Below are 22,566 nucleotides of genomic sequence, written 5' to 3' on the forward strand. Positions count from 1 at the left end.
AGTAAAAAAAAAATGCTTAACGCTGGAAAGGGTGGCTTTAGTTTCACTTTCTTCTGTGTAGTGCTGCGCGTTTGTTTCTGAGCTGGAGCGCGTTGCCTTGGTTGTCAATAGCAACCGATTTTTCCTTTATCTTTGTTTTCATAGTAAAAAAAATGCTTAACGCTGGAAAGGTTGGCTGTAGTTTCACTTTCTTCTGTGTAGTGCTGCGCTCAAAGATTGGTTCCTGACAGAGACTATTTCTTCTGCATTTCCTTCCTGCCATCTGTGATTGCAAACGTTCACAGTAAAATTAATAAGTGCAGAAGATTTGTCTTATGAAAAGCAGCAGCACAAGGGTAGCAAAAATCGTACACTTCTGGAATGCACTTCCTGGGAATTAAAAGTTTTGGTTTTGGATCACCTGTCGGTTTTGTTGGGTTTCTCTCTGGTAATAATAGTTTTACATTTAAAGTGTGTTATTCTGTTTGTAGCTGAGTAGAACTGAAGCCATAAGATGATTGTGAAATATTCCTCCCAACTGTCCAGATTTTTGCAGAATGTCAATAGTCTCTTGTTTTTGGTATGTTTCTCATAACATTTTTGGTGTTCTGGCAAATCACTGGGAAGAGTGTTTAGGCAAAGCATACACTGTTCTTGTGAAATGAGTCTACTGCTGCTAGATGCAGTCACCTTTGGAATTACTTTCAGTTCGATGGTCTAGTTATGTAATTGTGCTAATATGCGAAATGCTCAGTTTATTGTAGGTGTTACTTTATTTCCACAGACCTCTAGATATATGAGGCTTGTAACAGCAAAGGAGCACTGTAATTAAAACTGATTCTGCCATTTGCGTTTCTTGTTGATTTACTGAGTTGGGGGTGGGGGCATGGGTGTGGTAGGTGCGATACTGTATTCTTTGGTGGGTTAAAACCTGTCCTGTATGTGCTTCTGTTGCTGCATTACATGGAGTAGTATAGAACCAGTATTCCAAGTTCTACTTGTCTGCACAGACAACATTGCAAATCAAGCACATTCCTTAACTTTTCTCTTACATATTGTCACAATCTATCTTTATTTTTTAGGACATATTAAGAATGTGTGTGTCTTAGAACTTTTAGTATCATACTAAATTTATGTGTGTCTTAGAGCTTTTGGTCTTAAATGCTTGCAGCTACTGTTAAGGTTAAAATGTTTGTACTTAGTACCCCAAATTCCTGCTGAAAAAGGTTAAACATTTTATCATCTGTAAAAACATCTTATTTGTTAAATGACAGACTGTTCTAATGATCTACGTTACATAACGCCTTAAAAACCAGTTGCCACATATCTGCTGCTTTAGTAATATGTCCTTCTTTGCCACATTTATGTTTTCAAAGAAAATGTCAGTTATGAATAAAAAGGTGAATAATGTGGGAATGCTTTAGGAAGACTTGGATCTTGGTTTAGGAAAAAGTTCCATTGTTGGCCATAACTCACAACCTCTTAGCACAGGAAATCTGCACAAGGGCTACAATAATGGGGGACAAAGGTCCAAAAATAGGACCGATTTTAAATATTTCTCTAATAAACATAGCAATTTGCTCGAACTACATGATTTGTTTTAGCATGCACTTTCCCTTTAGTGCAAAGGTTTACACAAGCATACTCTTTGTACCCCTACTGAGTACATCTTTTTTCAGAGCATCATATCGACATGGCTTTTTTAGGTCATAACTTGTCTGCACCTGTCTATATGAATAACTTTAAGAACAGGTGCAGTATTGCTAATCTAAAAACAAAATATCTATTCATTTTAGGGGGAACAGCTGGTATATGTATTGTGCTTGGGGTGGGTAGCATTTTGAGAGATGTGTGCAGAGGTGTCCAATGGGGGTAGCACGAAGAGCTTGTGGACTACAAAGTGTAATTTGCTTGATACACCCCTGAATTAGTAATTTAAATCCTTACCAGAAAAATATCAAATTTATGAGGGACAGACCTACATATATGAGGGAAAAATCTGGACAGTTGAGAGGTATGACGGTTAATACATACATTTGTGTGTGTGTGTGTGTATATGTATGTATGTATGTATGTATGTGTATATATATGTATGTATGTATGTGTGTATATATATATATATATATATATATATATATATATATATATATATATATATATATATATATATATATATTTATGTGTGTAGATGTGTGAGTAAAGATATATGTTGTTCAATACAAATATACGTCTTGATAAACAGACACATGCATCGATTATAATTATATCATGTTATATTATATGAATGTGTGCCTCTGTGTGTCTACATATCTGTCATCCTTCCATCTCCAAAAATGTGGAAGACTTCTTCTCCTAATGTCGAGCAAAATAAGCACAATGTTGATTACTTACTAGCAGCTTAAAAAGGAAATCACCATGTGGTCTGTAACAGAGGCTATGGATTGACTTCAAACCCAGTGTGAAAGATTTCTTGAAAGGTAGTTGTTCAAAATGATATTGCAGTGTTACGAGAGGGGACTTCTTTTCTGCCTATTTATTTTGTGCAAATGTAAGTCTTGCTTTGGACGCTGTGGTCGTATGATTTGTTTTGATATTAGGTGCATTCAGTTGTGTCCTGGGTTGTTCTTTGTATATGTATATATAGAGAGAGCCCCAGTGTTATTTGTTGTTTTTTGTTCCACATGCTGCTTTGAGTTGCAGCAAGGTTGGACGCCAAGTTCCCATTTCAGAGAGGTTGCTAGTGCATATTTGAACGATTCTATCCTTGAGCCAAAGAACTTTATTTTAATCAAAGTTAAATTTATGCAGTCTATCAAGTATGATGCTATGATTGTTGTTGTCTTTCGGCTTTTCCCGGTTAGGGATTGCCACAGCGGAACTCCGGTCCGCTAATGATTGGTAGTTCATAGGTTCATAGGTTCATACTAGGCTATCTGCCCAAAAGAATTTATAAGCCTAGCCACTAGTTAAGTGGCTTTCGCCACCCCTTTAGTTTGAATAAAAACTATGCCTATCATTTTGCTGTGCCTCTGTCAAGCAGTGACACTGAAGTAATCCCTGGGGTATATCTGCAATCTCCCATCCATTGGTCAAGATTCCTCTTGAACAAGGCCAGAGAGGTGCTCTGCCTCACATGTACTGGGATTTTGTTCCACAGCATAGGGAGTCTCTGGGTGATGAATCTGTCCCTCCAGCACGTTCTATTTATAACCGTGTCAAGGTTTAAGTCTCCCGCCCTTGTGGTTCTGAGGGATCTAGATTTTTTGAGGTGAAGCATATTCATCAAATCTGGGTTTGACATGGCCTTATATGTCAGGCACAGGTCACCTCTGAGCAAGCGGTATGAGACTGAATAGAGCTGGAGTTCTTTCAGTCGGGCAGCATAAGACATATGTTTGAGACCCTTTATCCTTTTGGTGAAGAACTTTTGGGGCCTTTCAAGCTGCAGCAGGTGTCTGGTCAGATACATTGCGAACGGGGCATTGTACTCAATCATAGGTCTAATGAGTGATGGGGGACGATGACCTCCCTTGATCTAGATGTGAATCCCTTCATGATCAGGTGGGTGATATAGAAGGTTTTCCTAACTACTTTAGCAACATCAAACGAAAGGCTACTGTCAACCTGGGTCCCCAGATCTCTGATGACTTTTTCTGTGCTCAGTGGATTGCCACGTATATGGTAGCTAGGGGTAACCTTGTTTTTCCCGAAGGGTATGACTATGCATTTTTTGGCGTTTAACTTCAGGCCATGGCTCTGGCACCAGTTATCCGTTTCTGTGATTGATTTCTATGTGCCGAGTTACCAGCCTTGATGCAAAACCTTCAATGAAGGTACGCCCATTCATGCATGTCTCCACGCAGAAGACACTGTAGCCGAGAATCGAAACGGGCAGTGTCTTACTGTGAGGCGACAACGCTACCGTAGCACCACTACCGCGGGTGATGCTATGGTACACTGCCTCAAAAGTATGTTAATTGTACAGACCTGACAGTGCATGTAAGGAATTTATGATAGCTGTTGATCACAGATACCCTAACTGTTTATATGTTTAAACAATTGTTGCTATATTATTTTTTTCAAAAGATTAGGCATAAGCTGGACATAGGTCTGTAATACTTATTTTTTGAGGGTTTGTGGACTTTGGGTAATGGAATACTCGTAGAATGCCTGAATGCAGACAGTACCAGTGGTGTGTGAATATGTGTAACGGGTTCTGCATTTCTTTCTTTTGTTACTTTTGACCTAGCTTACATATACCCCTTAAAATCTCTAAAACACGTACATTTGTGGGATACAGTTAGGATGCTTGGTTCTTGTAGTTGTTAGCTCAGCTTACAGGTATAAACCCATTTGTCACTACTATTGCTGTAATGCTACAGGAGTTGGTAATATTTATAATAGTGCCTGCTTTCTGTAGTCAGTGGCAAAATTTATGTTAGAGTTGAGGCAATAATTACTAGTCAGTTGATTCACATCAGTAACATTTGTTGTTAACTGTTTTATCCCTTTTCCAAAATAGTTTTGGAAATGTCATGAGGGTGTTTGCCTTTGGCAATATTAGTACACTATTTCTGCTGCAAATAATGTAATTTTCAGAAATATATTCAGTGACTCTAACTGATGAACTTTGGCTTCTGCTCTTATGTCCTCATTTCTTTCTGTCCCACAGTGTGCATCCTACCACCCATCTCAGGCACTTCATCTCTATGACCTCTGGTCACACCATTGTACACCTTACTGTTCAGCTTCTTTGGCATTCTTCTGTCATGTACTACCCCTGACACTCTGTGCCAGTTGGCTGCAGCCCCCCTCATTCTAGCTTTGACATCCTCATTCAACCTTCCCTTCTCCTCATCCACCCCTCCCAGATACTTGAAGCTGGTAACCTCTTCTACTCTTTTCCTATCTATCTCAATTCTCAGCTTTTTCTGACTCCCCCATTTGCTGCCATTACAGTTGTCTAATCAGTACACAGTTTCATAACATAAGCCCTCAGAATTTCCTGAATTGCTAGCTGGGACTAATAAGGGAGTTTTTCTTTTTGGGCATAGCCCTTCTTATTTTCAGGCATGAGTTTTTCTTTCTTTTGTTATACAACCTGTTTATATGGATGGTCTACAAAAAGGGCTTGTTTTTGGAGTTTGCCATAAGTTTATTTTGTTTTGGCAATGCTATTTCATTGCAGTTATTTATGTGCTTGTACAGGGGTTTGATAAACAGTTCTGCATGGGACCCAGTGTTCTCTAAGTTTAGAGGAGCTGGGCATTTAGCGTTGCCATCACTTAATATGAGGTAGTTAGCCTTAGAAAAAAGATTTTAAAGGTTCTGAGGTTTGATGGGACTTTGGGCTTTCTCTTTATTTCAAGGGTAACCTCTGTATATAAACTGACCTGATATTGAAGACAATACAGCTGGGGGGTACAACATTCCCTCATTTGTGAGAGCCAGATCCAACATATTCACACCCCTAGTAGGTATGCAGACTAGCTGTTAAGGGTGTTTGTAATGGCAAAAACAAGGAATCTTTGAGCCTGTATGTAAGTGGATGTGTACGTATCCCAGTTTATGATGGGATAGTTGAAATAGCCTATGAATGTCAATGTGGTGTTGGGTTAAAAAGTGAGGAATTCCAGCACATTCAAGTACATGTGCTATTTCAAGTGAACCGGCTTTTTCCCAAGGGGGGTGACTTTTTATGGAGGAAGAAGTTTCATTTTTGCAGAACTGGGGTGTCTTGGTGTACTAATACTAAATTGTATGACTTCTTAAAAATGAGATTTCTCAGAGGTATAGTGGTTTCATAAGAACTCAAATCATGCAAGTATTTAACATTTTTTTTTTTTTGTAATGGTTTGAAAGCTTGTCTGTTTTGTAACAGGAATTGTTTACATATTTTCTGAGCTGTGTGGTTTGACAGTGAAAGGCACCAGTATTCCTTGGGTGTGTAAAGTTTTGTTGCATTCACAGAAAAGAATGGTATTATGTTTACTTGTTAGGAAGTCAAATGTATTTTAATTAAAAATACTAAAGGCATAAATGAAAATGAAAGTAAATAAACATAAAATATAAACATGAGTTTAGTGAACACAAGAAAACTAAATGCTGTACCACGCACCAGAGAATTTACTTATAATAGGTTTCCAAAGATCAAAACTTCCATAGGAGCACAAACTAGAAAGAATCTGACACAAAACAAGAAGAAATTAGTGTTTGTTTGCTTTAAAGCCAGATGTGTCTGCATCTGCAACTGTGTTGTAAGTTTCATTTACAAATGCATATATGTACGCATTTATTTTTAGCTGAAGTTAGATGGGACTGTGAAGAAATATATAGTAACTAGTAGAAAAACTGATTCTCTGCTTACAGGAAGAAATTATTTAGATTAATTATCACAATCTACTGCATGATAGAAATATAGTTACAAGTTAATCATTTTAAAGGTATACCAAAACTGGTCACACAAATGGAAAATTGATTATTTCCAGTGTCAGCCTGTTTTGATGTTTTTATTAATTGGCTTTAACATGGAATCCACACTGCAAACAATCATTTTTGCTGATAACCAAGTAGCTTCAGGCTGAAAGTAAAATAAGCTCAGTAAGGATGTTTCTTTCTCCAAGGCTGAAGCAGTTCAGCTTGCTGTGCCTAAGAATCAATTCTGTGACTGTGACAGGTGTGATGAAAACTCTGTATCAAAGATGCACCAAGGCAAGTTTCATCATCATGGAATGTGTTCCTGTGAAACACTGCACATTACTTTGGCAGCAAATATGACCCTTTGCAAATACATCTTTACTCAGGAGCCCACATACCAGATGGGCACTGCTCAAGACAGTAAAAAGAAAGATTAATGGGTTTCAATGCTGTTTCAATAAATGTGAGTTTCAAGGGCAGAGAGGTTTTAATGCCAAGTCTCTTTTCGTTGTGAGACAGAATTGCTTTATCAGACGCCTGTTAGTGTTTGTGCATTGATGTGCTGCAAAATGTACAAAAATCCAAATCATTGTAGAAGTAAAGCAGTATGCACACATTAGTGTTTATGGTAAATGGGGCGAGGTAGCCAGGTAATAGAACGTTGGAATGGCTGCAGTGGGACTCTGGTGCCATATTTTGGTTGTCTGTTCTTCACTTTGTGTTTGAAAGTTGGTATCCCACAATTACATTGGAGTTGGTGGGGTTACTTATGTATGCAAATTAGATGTTATACAGCGTACAGATTTACACCAGTTTTGCATGGACCTTGTCCAGATTTTTGATGTTTCCAGGTTGAGAGGTATGTGAACTTTGATTGTGCTTGCTGCAGTATGTGTGGAAGTTATTGTGTTCGAATCAGGGGCTTACCTCTTAGCAGCCATTGATTTGTTTTACTAACGGTCAGTACCAGGCATAGTGCAGAAAGGGCTGCAACTGAATTGGTGTGATTTTCTTTTCGTGGTGCATTCGAGTTGAGTTGCATATTAGTTGACTCTAAGGAGAGGTCTCTGAGAACCAGGGAACGGCCACGTGGGTGGAAGGAACGCACTTGTTAACTTGAAGTGTAGGATGTAGTCGTCGTACATGAAGTTGAAAATAGTATTAGTGCTTATATTCTCAGAACTATTGCCTCAGTATCTTGCTTATTTTATTTTAGTACTATATTTGCATGTGGACCGGTCCAGAGACCTACATAGTAACCCTCAATCCTGTTTGTACTCTGAGTACTGTTTGGGTAAAAGCAGCCTGAGGTGACTGTTGACTCCTCTTTGGTATTGGCTGTAGTTAAGGTCAGTGTATTATTCACTGTGATGCTTCCCAATGTTTCTTTTACAGGTTGTATGACACTTGCTACTGTATGTATTTTTAGGTATGAGCTGCTCTAGCCACCAGATGTGTTTTGTTGTTGTACCACAGCCACGCTTAGCAAATTGTGTCAGCAAAAAAATTGAAAAGGGTTTAGGATTGCATAAAAAGTGCATAATTGCTGCTGATTGTTTTTTGTCTTTTCTGCAAGGCAGTAGTAGCATCTCGGGACATAAAAATACCAGTCTTTGAAGCATAATTGGGAATGATAAATTAGATATGCTTAAAAAAATGACGAAATGTTCTCTTCTGCTTTGCTGAAATGGTCTGTGCTTGTTTTACTTTTAGCAGTAGGAAGCAGTTACCTCATGTGCATTATAGTGCTAACTCATCCACAGTGGGTGTAATGTATTTTCGGCTTCTCATTTTCCATGTTATGCGATGGCTCATACATTGTAATGAAGTTTGGAATGACAAGCAGGACATTTTTTAATGTGAAGTGGAAAAATGCTGTTTCCCGAAGCCAGTACTTCTGGTGGAAGATTAGCATGTAAAGATTGCAATAAGTAAGAATTCTTACAAGGACAAGGAGGGAACATCTTTATAATGTATGTGTTCACATTTGACTGTTCTTTTGAAGCAGGCCCCTGTAACTCTGAGTAGGAGGAAAAGGTCAAGACAATAGCTTTATTACTTATTGCTGAGACTGGTTTAAACAATCCCTGAAAAATGCAGAAGGATGAAGCTCTGACTGCAAGTCATATGACTTGTGTTTGATTAGCTGCTTAACCATTGGAGGGTGTAAGAATGGGGGGGGGGGAGAGAAAATGATGAGGCAATGCCAACTCTCCTTTTCCAAGAGGATGGTGAAAAGACACTTTTGGGGACACCTACCTAGGACATAAGCTCTTGTGGTGGTACTGGACCTAGGAGGCAAGGCAGCTACAACGTTCTAAGGATGTGAACAAATGAAACGAGTAATAAACAAACTAGCTGTTGGAACACTGATAATTTCTAAATGTGGAATTCACCAATGCACGTTTTGCATTAATGCTATAATATATAGCAGCAAGGCTGTTACAGCACAGTTTGTTTCTGCCCCAGTTAGTTTACATCAGGACTTTTCGAATTTCTTCAGCATTTGGTAAAGCAGTTATAGTTCTGCCCCCCTCGACAGCATGATAGCATGATGTGTGCAAGGATGTTGACTTCTGCACCAGGATGAAAAGATTGGCCTTGTCCTTGGCTGTTAACATGGGTCATACCCTCCACCTGCAAAAGTGCTGAACATGGGATTGGCTTAATGGTTAAGGTTTTGACCACACAGACACAAGATACACGGTTTGATTCTCACCTTGAGAAGAATGGCTAGGCTTAAAAAGGCCCTCTGGGGTCATTAGCCTAGTAATTACCTATGAATCTATGAACCTAATAGTGTTGCCAGGTGTTCTGGTATGCATATCAATTTTTAGCGCTGGTGCATTATCTGGGCAGTGTAGGGAGTGGTTTCATCACTTTTAAGCAGTTATGATGAATGCTTTTTCAGCACTGTCTACATCTCATATACCCACAATCCTCATGTTCATTTTTTACATTTCATTGTTATATAATGCATGAGATAGTAAGGTTATCGGGTTAATTTGTAACAGTCTGCGATGGGAGCATTTTCATAATTATTTATATAGTAAGGTTACCGGGCTAATTTGTAACAGTCAACGATGGGAGCATTTTCATAATTATTTATATTAGTAGCTTATGATAAGGATGTCATTGTGCCATGACTAAAATTATTTTGGCTTTAATACAGTATGAACATGATTTTGCATTTTAGGATACTTAGATTATCAAGAATTGTTAGTGTTTTTTTTTTTTTTTTTTTTTTTTTTTTTTGGGATGACGTTTGGCATATTTTTGATACGTAATGGTATTATACCATCAAGTTGATGTGCTCTGTCGTAGATATTAGGCAACCCATCATTTAAACTACCAGCTTCACTTTTTAAGTATGCTATAAGTTTTATTTATATCATTAGTCAGAGGCCTTCTATTTTAGCCTATACTTCAGAGAAGTAGATACCAAACTGGAGATGTCCCAGGACAGAACCCTGTGGTACTCCACTTGTCACTGCTTTGTAGTCAGATTTAGAGTCTGCAACTTTTACAGTGTGGGTTCTGTGAATGAGCCTGTTGGCAACCCATCTAGTGACATAGAGATTTTGTACAATGTTCAGCTGTAATTCCAGAATTTGGGATGGTGTTAAGTCTTGGCGAGGTTCAGATAAGCACTGTGAACCACCTTACTCATCTACGACTTTAGTGACGCCCTCAAAGTCGATCAGGTTCAGTAGGCATGATCTGCCTTTCACAAAGCCAGACAGGGTGGGGTACAAAGTTTGGCGGTTAACAATGTCTTTGTTTGAGTTTATACATTCCATGGCCTTGCTGACCAGGCTCGCCAGGCTAATAATTCCTGGGGTCAGTGGTGGCTCCCCCCTTTGTGGGAGTGGAATAAGTGTTGATGTGCACCATTCAGTGGGCACAAAGCCTGATGTGAGGCTATGATTGAATTTGGTGCTTAGGTGGAGAAGCAGTTTGTTCTCAATTTCATGTAAAATGCAGCCTGGGATGTTGTCTGGTCCCATGGATGCTGTGTTTATGGCTTTAGAGAGTGCAGCTTTTACCTGTATAGTTGTGATTACTGCAATCAAGCATTCTTCCAGTATAGATATTGGCCCTTTAGGGGGTGAGAGGCAGGTTAGGGTGACACTAAACTTATCTGCCTGGATTTTGGCAATATCAGTTGCTTCTGTAATTTTCATGCTGCTGTGTATCACTTGCATACTCCTCTGTTGTATTTGTACCAGATACTGCTAGTGTGCACTGCGGGAATAGAAAGATTAAAACCTTTTAAACACTCATTAAACAGCTTAACGAGTAACAGAAGGGCTAGCTAGATTTACGATCACACAGTTTTGCGCCCAAAACACAAGCTGCTGGGGTCCATAACTTTTATTACTGTCCACAATCTGTGCCTTTTTTACACTTGCTACGCTGTTTTTTTTTTTTTTTTTTTTTTTGGTGACACTCACTAAACAGCTTTAACAAGTATAACAGAAGGACTAGCTAGATCGTGATCGCAGTTACCGCGTGCTGTCAGTCCGCACTGAAAGTAGAAGAAAAAACACAGACTGGGGAGGTTTAACGCATGTAAAGATACAACAATCAGCCCACATCAGATCTGCAATGAAATAGCACTGCAGTTATGGTCGTGTTAATGTTTTCAGTGTCATATTCGACAAAGGGATTGCCAATCTGTTATATTTGCTCTGTTTTGATTTAGATTGATGTAGGACTGCGTATAGGAATCCCTGCAGGACTGAGTGAGGTGCTGCAGAGCTTTACCATGGAGGTGCTGAGAAACCAGCTGGGTGACCTGCTCAAATTGCCTTGCAGTACTTACAGTTGAAAGAGAATCAGAGTAAAGGAGCCGGATGCTTCCTCTTAGACTCGATATGTCTGTCATGCCTGAGGTTATAGTTTGAGTGTTTTAATTTGCAAAGGCTACGTGGTAGTAGGAATTAACATAACCGGTATGACTGATTACAACCATAGACAAACCAAGGCGATCAGAGGTTTGAGAATGTCAAACCAATATTCCCATTTTACGAATAAAGCTTCCATGAAAGGCTCTGTTTGCATAGGAGCAAATTAGGTGACCAAGAACCCCACACCCTTTCTCTTACGATGGAGAAGCTGGCATAAGCTGCAAGCACCCATCATCCTCTGCGTGGCTTTTTCTTTGCCAAAGCAGCTAATAAAACTCAAATTCCCTGGATCTCATTCAGAGTTTCATCCCTGCATGGCATATAGCAGGGTTTGTTTTGATATATTTGGTTAGTTTATGCTTTATTAGTTTAAAGTTTTGAATGCAATGAGTAAAAATATTGTAAAACAGATTGTTTTCCTTCTCGGTAGTTTAATTTTTGGATCATTCAGATTATGTATTCAAAGGTAGTTCATCTGCTGTAATACAGTTATTGCCAGGATAGTTTAAGAAGGTTGATAAATACCAATTGCTTTGCGTCCAGTTATGAAATTGAAGTGTAGAGTTTTGAGTCTGTAACTGCAGGACAGCCACAGATAAACAGTAGTTAATGTCTGTTACAAGTTATTTTGATTTACAAAATCTAGTAATTTGGATCACATTTTTGTAACATTGTAGTTTGCATAATCAATGTCTGGTTAATTGATAACTCATATAATTAAGGTATTATCTTTAGTATTAGCCCTGTAAGCCTTGTAAGGAAGTTTCATGTTGCCTTTATTGACATTTACTATGTCCTGTAATACCCAAGGATGTCATGTTCAGGCTTATATGATGCCATATATATATATATATATGAGCTTCAATTCCAAATTGATGTGTATAATTATGTCACAACTACTATATACACAGACTTTATTACACTCACCCCTTTGTATCAAGCTGCATAACACTCTTCCTGGGTAAGTGGACATTTCTGTTTAGCATCTGCCTCAGGATTTTTTATTAATATTTGATAGGGAATAGAGGAGTTTATGTGATTTTCACTCAATTAATCTTTTAATGTTTGAAAAAAAAATTAAAAAGGAAATTTGGTTAATTTAATGCCATTAAACTATAAGCTATTTATAACAGTTATACAGAACAGACTAAGGAAGCATTTAAGGAAGTTTAATTCCAGGCATACCATAGATGTAGTTTAATGCAGGGTAGAAAATATTTTATTAAATCATTAAAACACATTGTGATATTTTTTATTTTTTTTAATGAGGCAGAACAGTTTTGTTAATTATAATTATATTTGTTACCCAGGTAGGCCCACTGGACACAGTCACTTTTCAGGGTGACCCCTGGTACAATTGATGGTTAAGTTACTTGCTCACGGTCACATAGTGGGAAATTAAAGGCTGAGGGCAAGAAACCCTGTATCACAGGAAGTACAGCTCCAAACTTTATCCTTTGCACCAAGTGCCACCAATTTAGTTATATTGTATGTTATATTTCTTTCTTGCCTTTTTATTACAGGCAAAGTCTGACTGGGTAACAGCCCATTTTCAATGGAGGCCTAGATAGAAGTTCTGAAGTATTACAAAACATTTTAAAAACAATAATTTTACAGTCTTTAAAAATAATATGAAAAATAATTACAGTTTAAATAATTAAAACACTGCACAAAATATGTAAACATTGGTTAAGAATAGATACAATAAGAGAACATTTAGAAAATGTATAGAGAAATTAAAGGTAAGCTAGTACAATAAAACATAAATTGTAATACTAAGAGAGAAAAGCAGGTTTGTGGTATATTTAGAGAGAAAGCCAGGGAGATGAAATTGAAGTAAGTGAAGAAGGGAGAGTAAGGAGATGAAAGGTATGAACAGGTACGCATTCACATTTAGGGATATAATTGTCCTGGCATTGAACAAGAACAGAGTCAGTTTTTGACTAGGAAACCTTTCCGAATGATTTTGAAGGATGGGGGAGCTACTGACCTAATGGATAGAGATAAGTAGTTCCAGGCCTTAGCAACTTTGTACAAATACAGACGCCCAACATATTTAAGTTTGTATACATCTGTGCCAGCTTTTCCCAGGTGTGTGTGTATGCGTGTGTGCGTGCATGTGTGTCAGCTGCTGGGAACAGAGACACAGAGCTTAAAAGTGATCAGTGTGGAGTTTTGTGTGGGCCAGAAGAGAGAAGGAGAGGGCAGCCTCAGGTCTGAACCATGTTCCCTGTGTGGTACAGGGAGCTACATCTGAAAATACTGTGTGAATCCATTTTTGCTCTTAGTGACCGTCCATCACCGGGGTCAGTGATGAGGATTGAGTCTCCTTGATTGCTGGCCTGGACAGGGTCCCGTTACAGTTCTAACCAATTAAGGCTTGTTATTGCAATGCAGTGGTGGGTTCTGAAAGGGGTATTAGTTGCAAATTTAGTAACTTTGTTATAGCATTGTTCAAGTTTTAATTTTTGTGATGCCTGAATGTTAGTAAGAATGGGAGTACCATAAAGAATTGTAGGGAGAAGAAAATTAGTGGCAAGTATAGCTTTAATTGTGATGGTGAGAGTTTTTTTTTGTCTTATTTTTGATTAGTTATTCCTATGCAATTGTTTTAGTTATTCCTATGCAATTGTGTATATGCATGTTGAATTTAAGATAATCATCCACTATCATCCCTAATAATATGATATGAGAAATGACTTCAATGATTATATTAGCAAGAGAGAAGACTTTAAATTTTGTGTTTTCTTGAGAGAGTGATTTGGGGAAAAAGTTGTAACTTTATTTATTTTTTTGGGTTGAGCATGAGTTGTGAGTTACAAAGCCATGTTTCAGTTGCTGTTAAAGCTTCCTGAATAGTTTTTGGAGGTGTCATTTTGTCAGATGTGAAAATGAGTGCGGGGTCATCTGAATACTGTATTAGTGAGCATAATTGTGAACCCTGTGCAGCTCATTAGTTATGTGAGAATTTGTGCAACACTAAAAAACGTGGGTTTTAGCAGGGCCACACTACTGTGTCAAAGTGCAGATTATGAAGCCTACTTTCACAGTTATAACTAAAGTAAGCATGCCACCAAAATAAAACTGACAATTTCAAGTGTATTATATGATAAATGTGCATGTTCACCAGAAATTTATAATCAAATTAATTAAAAATACTGTACAGGTTCATAACAGATTATTCCATACAATCATGAAAATGGATTAGAAGTCATTGAAGTCCTGTATGTGGGTAGCTTTTTTTTATAGAGCTGCATATTCTGTTACTGTAGCAAAGCAAGTCCTTACTGATGTCGACAACTAATAACTTCTAAAATTTTATGATAACAGTCACTGGTGTTTGTGAATGATAAAGCCAACAAAATTCAATAGTTGTAATAATGGATGCCTGAGATCTGATATACAGTAGATTCATCAGACGGTGAGCATGTTTCCTAAGGGAAAATGTTGCCACTTGATGCACAAAATTCCAAAGTTGTAATAATGGATGCCTGAGATCTGATATACAGTAGATTCATCAGACGGTGAGCATGTTTCCTAAGGGAAAATGTTGCCACTTGATGCACCTTTCCCCAAATATTTTGGCTGCTAGTGCATGACCACAACAGGTGCACATACTGAGTGTGTACTTTACCACATCAATGTGTGGATTTTGACTGGAAAAGCTATAGTACTGTTGGCTCTGATACTATCCATATAGGCCATGGGTTCGATCTGGCTTGGATGATTAGGTCTTTTGCTTGTGTGTAACACATAGCGCTTCATTGTCCAGATTTTTGCCTCGTATGTTTGGTCTTTTCCTCCTAAAACTTGTGGCTTTCTGGCAAATCAGTGAGGATTGAATTCACTAAATAATGACCGAAATGTAAGTTTCAGTGTTCATATCCTTCAGAAAATGCATGCCAACACAAAACCTTTTATTCTAGCAACTTTCCAAGTTTATACAAACAATATTTAAATTTGATCTTTACTTTGAGGCCTTTGCCCCCCTATTATTTCTGGCTTTGTCCAGATTTCCTGTGCTAAGAGGTTGAGGGGTGTGATGTAACATACAAAATCTGACGGGCACAGACTTGAATTTTTTTTTACACTATTAGTTTCTTCCTTGCGATGCTGGGATGAATGTTATTCAAAAGAAAGGTAGATGGATGCTCCTTTAAATCAGGACCACCTGTTTGGCAACAAGGCTGAGGAAGTTAAGCTAAATCTATGCAAACTGTTAAAGATTTATTTACAAGTTCAGCCTCCTAGATTTAGTAGGCACTGTCCCTCTATGAATTGGTCCTTTCCAGTCCCTTGCAGGTCTTCTCAAGCCAAACCCAGACACAGTAAAACACCCAGGTGACTCACAGAACTAAGCAGTGGGGGGGCCTCCACTCCCAAGTCTGGGAATAATAAAACTCCCCCCTATGGTAAAGTGTCTCAATGACTTCCTTTTAAAATTTCCAAGCACTTATCAACTGACTGCCCCTTTGGGGGGAAGATTGCTCTTCATGCAAAGAATTGGGAACTCATTACCCAGGACAAATGGGTTTTAAATATAATGTCCCAGGGATACAGATTTCACTTCCACATGTTGCCAACACCAAATGTGTGCCGGACCTACCCCCAAATCAGTGGGCAGAGGCCCAAAAACAAGTCCTTTCTCTCGTAAGCATGGGAGTTATTCAACTGGTACCAGAAGAGGAAAAGGGACAAGGTTTCTACTAGAGACTTTTCCTGGTACCCAGAAAAGACAATTCATGATGTCCTATCCTGGACCTGTCTACTCTAAACACCTTTCTGGAGATTCCAAAATTCAAAATGCTGACTATTCACCAATTACTTCGTATGCCAGGCAAAGATGCCTGTTTGGCACCACTAGATTTAAAAGAAGCATACCTGCACATCCCAACCATGGAATCTTGCAGAAGATACCTACGCTTCAAAGTAGGCTACTCACACCTGGTACGCTGTCAACCAGTTATATTCCTGGGAGCAAGCTTGAATACATCATCCCAGATGGCTTGCCTCATGCCAGAAAAGCAAATTATTTTGACAACCTACTTCAAACAAGTGGCCACAAAAACCCTGCTATCTGCAAGACAAACACTGCAAGCCTTAGTGTTCATGGCCCCCTGCATTCTTCTAATTCCATATGCAAGACTGCATATGAGGAAACTACACTGGTACCTAAAAAGCCTATGGTCTCAACATTCTCAAGACCTAGAAACAATGATTCCTATCATACCTTGCCTACACCTACAGTTCCTTTGGTGTGCAGAGGCCTGACACCAAAACAAGGGACTACCTTTCACACCACCCCCTGCCATCCAAACCCTAACAGATGCATCATACTATGCATGGTGGGCTCACCTGGCAGGGAAGTGCATTCAGGGCAAATGGAGCCCAAGTCAAATGCACCTGCAGATCAAGCAAAAAAAAATGTTAGCTGTACAGAATGCTCTGACAGCCTTCAAGGACCACATTCTTCCAGGACAACTAATGGTAAAGACTAACAACACCACTGTTATGTGGTACATAAACAAGCATGGGGGTAGACATTCTTACCCCGTCTGCAGACTAGCCATGGCATTGTGGAACACAGCCTTGAGCTACCAAGTGCACCTACAAGCTCAATTCCTGCCAGGTAAATTAAATACACTGGCAGATGGACTAACCAGAAACCTCATGGACCCACATGAGTGGAAACTGGAACCAAGGATTTTCAACATGTTGACAAGCAAATGGAGCAGCCCAGATATAGACCTGTTTGCCTCTTCCCCAGAACTACCAAGTGGACAAATTTTGCACAAGGACTCGCCATAAACAAGCCTGGAAAGTGTATGCTCTGTCCTTCAGCATCAGTCTATGCCTTCCCCTCTGCCTCTGCTCTCCAAAGTACTATTAAAAATCAAACAGTACAAACCAAGGATGATTTTGATTGCTCCAGACTGGCTGCACCAACACTGGTACCCCCTCCTGCATAGTGTCACGATTATCTCCATGGCACCTGCCTCACACTCCTTCCCTGCTGTCTCAGCAGGAGAACCAGATTTTCTGCACCCTCAGCTTCCAACACTGAACATTGCAGCCTTTGCAAATTACTTAATCTCTCATTTACCATCCCTCAGCAAACCTGTGATGGATATCATTTTAGATGTAAGAAGGACTAGTACTAGAAAATCTTATGCTGAAAATGGAAAAGTAAGTTTCTGTGCCTGTGAAGTTTCTGTGCCTGTGCCTGGAACCAATCTCAAGGCATGAGCACAGCAGCACCCAGTTTACCCCAGATTGGCAGTTTTACGGACTGGTCTTAGATGACAGAAGTGAGGTATACATAATGCATAAGTGGCAAGAGGAGGCATGTTTGGGGTAGCATGCATAGCTGCAGGAGTGTTATGATAGTGGTGAGATGAGTGGATCTGACTGCAGCTGCAAGTAATGTGGTGTGAGTGGACCTCTGTGAGGCTGGCTACCGTGAAGTGGTGCAGTGTAGTGGCACTTATTTGGCAGCTGCAGTTGCACAGACTGGTCTTTGAGGACAGAAGTGAGATATACATAATGCATAAATGGCAAGAGGAGGCATGTTTGGGGTAGCATGCGTAGCTGCAGGAGTGTTATGATAGTGGTGAGATGAGTGGATCTGGCTGCAGCTGCAAGTAATGCTGTGGTGTGAGTAGACCTCTGTGAGGCTGGCTACCGTGAAGTGGTACAGAGGCTTGTCATGATAGTACAATATGCAGTAGTTGCAGTTGCTGGATATGCACATTGTAACCAAAAGCCAGCTTGTGAATGCATCATGTAAGTACTGCCTTTTGACTGCTGCTATATAGTTAGGTGTATGCATTCATCTTCTCCTGTACTGACCGGTATTGGATAATAACAGGCAAGTTCGGGATGTCACGTGGCGCTATGTGATGTGGATAATGCTAGCTCAAGAATGGATGAACATGAGAAATGAGTAGTGGCTGCTGTGTTTTACAGTGTGTGAATAGATTGGAGTGCTGTCCCAAAAATACTAAGGTAAGAAACGAAGTCAAACAGTTTGAGCCTGATATAGGAAACACCGATGTTTGGAAACACAAATTTGGTGTGAATACTTGTACATTCTGCACGGCAAATGATGCTTAGGTGGTGTATCGCTTACATACTTCTCTTGTATTTGCACCAGATACCACTAGTGTGCAGTGCAGGAATAAAAAGATTAAAACATTACCCTTGTTTCAGAGGTGGCAGTGCAACATATTCATAGTGGCTTAACCTGAGAATAGCTTTAAGCAAGCACCATGTGAAACCTGAACAAGCACCGAGAATTATTCAGTGCAGCCACCATCTCCAAAATGAGGAGCACTAGCCCTCATAATGTGGAACAGATGGGCAAAATGTGGAACACATACCAATGGCTTACTAACAACTTCAACTAGGAAGGTCATGGGATGGTTAAAATAGGTTGGCTTTACTTATAAAGATCTGTTAATGAATTAGTATGATTAATTTCTATTTACCATGGATTTCACTTAAAAAAAATTCCTAACACTGAATGTTTGACAGAATCTTTCAATGTGGAACTTTGAGGAACTTAGAGAACATGTACTTTTTAAGACCCCAAATGAGGTACGTTCCTCATAATGAGGTACACATGAGAGGTATGAGTGCAGCTTCAACACCTTAAGTCTGAAAATAAATTCACATACTCACATGAACAGGAGTAGCTGCATATTGATAGCTAAAGGTGTATGTGCATGTCGGGTGGTTACTACACTGCAAAACTGGTATGTAATGGTGGGGATATTTGGAAGGCATGAGCAAACACACGAGTATATTAAAGCCATAGCACCAATTGAACTGGAGTCTGGCAAATATTTAGTAAGGGATTTAGTCCATGCACAAATATTTCAACAGTGATTCTTTGCAGTGGCATCCATTACCTGATTCAAGGTTAATTAACCATTATGTCCTTGATATAAAAAAATAAATATAAAAAAAATGTACTTTGTTATAAGTGACTACTGGGCACAAGAAAAAGGAAGGGGAAAATGTAGCACTGCTTGTATGTACAAAGACAAACCCAGGGACACTGCAAAAGGTTTTTTTTTGCAAACCAACCAGTGTAGTAAACAAAAATATGTAGGCAAACATTGAATACCAACACACTTTGCACATGTAAATCATTTTTAACAATGTGGAAGCACGTAGTGATACCTTAAACACTTACATTAATAAAGATCTAAAGTGGTTAATAGTGTAAATGTTTTATTTAGCTCCCTGGTGCAAGATCTTACAGGAGTTGCTACATAAAATGGATGCGAATGCAGTCAAGTAAGGCCATGGCTATAGTGCAGCAAAATAAAATGTCCCCTGTAACAAAGGAAATGCTAGAACAAAGATTGAATTACATGAGTCAAGCACCCTGCTGAGATCTGCCAGTCAATGGAATTACCAAGTCAAATTACCCTCAGGACTTTGACAGCTAGGGAAGCTAAGTGTTACGGGGAGGGAGAAGTAAAAGGAATGGAATTCATTGTCTCACAAATTAGTGCCATTTAAACTAAATTAGAAAAAAGGCAGCAGTAAACAGCACTTTGAGTGTGTTCTGTGACATTTGCACTGTTTCTATTTTAAGTAGTCATTCAGCAGCAGGGAATGTTACTTTCACTGTTCTATTTTACTCAGAACTTTGTACGCATGCAACATCTATGAAATGACAGGAGCTTTAGGCAAACGGAGGCCTGCATGATGGAACATTTGTGAACAAAACAATGATTTGTGGGATACTGAGTGGCAACCTGGTTTATCCAAACCACGTCAGTATGCTGGCCTCCAGGTGGTCAGAGTCTGGAATTACATATAAAAATATTTAAAATCCTGTAAATAATCCCAAAGTGCTGTTAAAGTGTAGGAAACATCATGCCATGATGTTTTAAACATGTTTTTTGAGTTTGTGGGTGCGGTACTCCTTTAAGATAAGTTATCTAAATAATAGGTAGTAATAGGTATTCAGTATACTCAATGTATAACAAGGCAGGCTTAATTTAATTACTTTACAGATTACAGTACACTTTACATAATTATTGTACATTAGTCAGAAAGTTAAAATGATACTAACGGAAAATATAAAGATATAGACCTAAAATACAGAAAGCATAAGTTTTAGTAAATTATTAAAATAAGTTATCTAAAGAATAGATAGTAATAGTTATTCAATCCACTCAAGACATAACAGAGCAGGCTTAATTTATTAATTAGTTTGAAGATTACAGTGCATGTTTACAGATTACAGTGTATTTTACATAATTATTGTACATTAGTCAGAAATTTAAAAGAACATTAACAGAAAATGCAAAGGTATAGATTTGAAATACAGAAAGTATAACTTTTAGTAAATTATTATAGCTCATAAATACTCATAGAATATTTCAGACACAAATTTAGGAGGCAGACATCTATTACAGCACATAAAAGTTAAGAAAGGTAAGTAGCATTATAGAGCAAATCTAAATAGAAATCTATAGACAGAAGTTAATACAGTATATGGTAATTATGCTTCAATAGAGTTATCTCTTAAGTGCCTATTTCAATTAGTCTTCAGAAAATAGCCATCATGCTTGATAGGCTATACAATAAAAAAGAACAGTACAATGTTTAAAGATTTAAATCTATGAACAACAGAAAAAGTTTCATTTGGTTTAAAAAAGAGACATCATGGTACACTAAGACACCAGTTCATAAGGTAAAAAAACATAGATGATAAACAGCATAATTTTACCATTACAGCATACAGAGATATGAAAGAAAAATAGGCAGGGTTAACAGTTCACACTCTGACTTAAATAAAGATTCACGAAGACAGGTTAAGGATGTGTACACTCATTTTCAGAATAATGTGGAGGTTTTGGATATATGCCACTCATACCTCAGATTTAGACTTAAAGACTCTAAAAACTATAAATCTAGATAATATGAAAATTAAATCATAAAGTTAACAGACTTCAGGACTAGTGGTCAAAATTAAAATTGCAAGTTTATTTACCATATTAAAAAAAATAACAATTGCCTAGCTATAATTAAATTATAAAGTTACGAGACTTCAATCTAAACAGGTCCTAAAGGCTCAATTGACACCTAGTGGTCAAAATTAAAATTGCAGATTTGTTTATCAAATAAAGAATATTTATTTTCAGATTTGAGTCGGGTAGCATAAAGCTGTATACAGTAGTTATCAATACAGATGTAAGGTAACTTCAAAAGTGGAACCCTCTAGACTTTCATCAGGGATCTCAGGGGCAACTATTAGATTAGGGACCTCCATTTTAATGTAGTTATTAGGCATTAGGCAGACTTAAAGATAAAATATGTAGTGTCAAACAATTTAGAAAAGACAGTTATTTTCAGTAAATTCACTATAGTACATTTAGGTAGGATAAGGCCAGAAATATGGAGTCAGACTTGTATGCATTCAGTTTCAGAGAAAGACAGTTTATTAGAAAGGAAAGATAAGCATAGAATGTGCAGAAAATACAGAAATACAGAAAGTTCATTTCTCAAAGGAAAGATACAATCTTGCCAGCTACAGAATGTTCCTTAATGGAATGTTAAATAAAGCACATGCAAGACAAGGCCTGTAGAATCAAGACTAAGAAGGCATGTAAAGTATTCCAGGATTTTGGTATTATTAAATATACTTCAGATACAGTTAGGGAAGTCAGTTAATTAGTTTGTTCGACCTGACATTACAGAGAAGATTAAGCTACAATACAGACACTCAAGCCTTTGTACAGAAGACAGGTCAAATAAAGACTGTTTCAGTTTACATTATTCAGGACAATCAGAAGACATATGCAGAAACTTTGGATATATTTAGTGGCACTATTATTACTAACAAGCATTCCAGCATTTCTACAGACTGTTATTGTTTATTAGCACTATTAATGAAGACAGTATTCAAATATTATGAACATCTAATAAAGTTTTATTAAATGAACTACAGTATTTGGAGAATTCATTCTGAAAAATACACAAGACTTCGTCCATAAAGGAGAGACTGGCACCTGTTCAGCATGAGTTTGGGTAATTTACAGATAAAGACTTTCATTCCAGTCTCATTTCAGTTATTTCCAGTTAATTCCAGTATAGTACAGTCTAATCAATTCTTTCACCCACTTGACAATGATATGCTTCTGACAAACTAAGCAGGGAAGTCATCTTAGACTTGTTTTCCTCATATTTTAAAACTTTCTCCATGATTGGATCTTGTGAGGGCAACAGGTACATATGCAGC

At 38.2% G+C, this 22,566-nt stretch overlaps 1 protein-coding gene across 1 annotated transcript in view; it reads right to left on the reverse strand.

Annotated features, from left to right (window-relative positions):
* RRH (retinal pigment epithelium-derived rhodopsin homolog) overlaps positions 1-22,566 on the reverse strand; it is a 341,638-nt gene that overhangs the window by 88,330 nt on the left and 230,742 nt on the right. The gene's annotated exons all lie outside the window — the stretch shown is intronic.

The sequence above is a fragment of the Protopterus annectens genome, chromosome 2.part1 (assembly GCF_019279795.1).
Source record: "Protopterus annectens isolate FY-2018-M chromosome 2.part1, PAN1.0, whole genome shotgun sequence".
Classification (NCBI taxonomy): Eukaryota; Metazoa; Chordata; order Ceratodontiformes; family Protopteridae; genus Protopterus; species Protopterus annectens.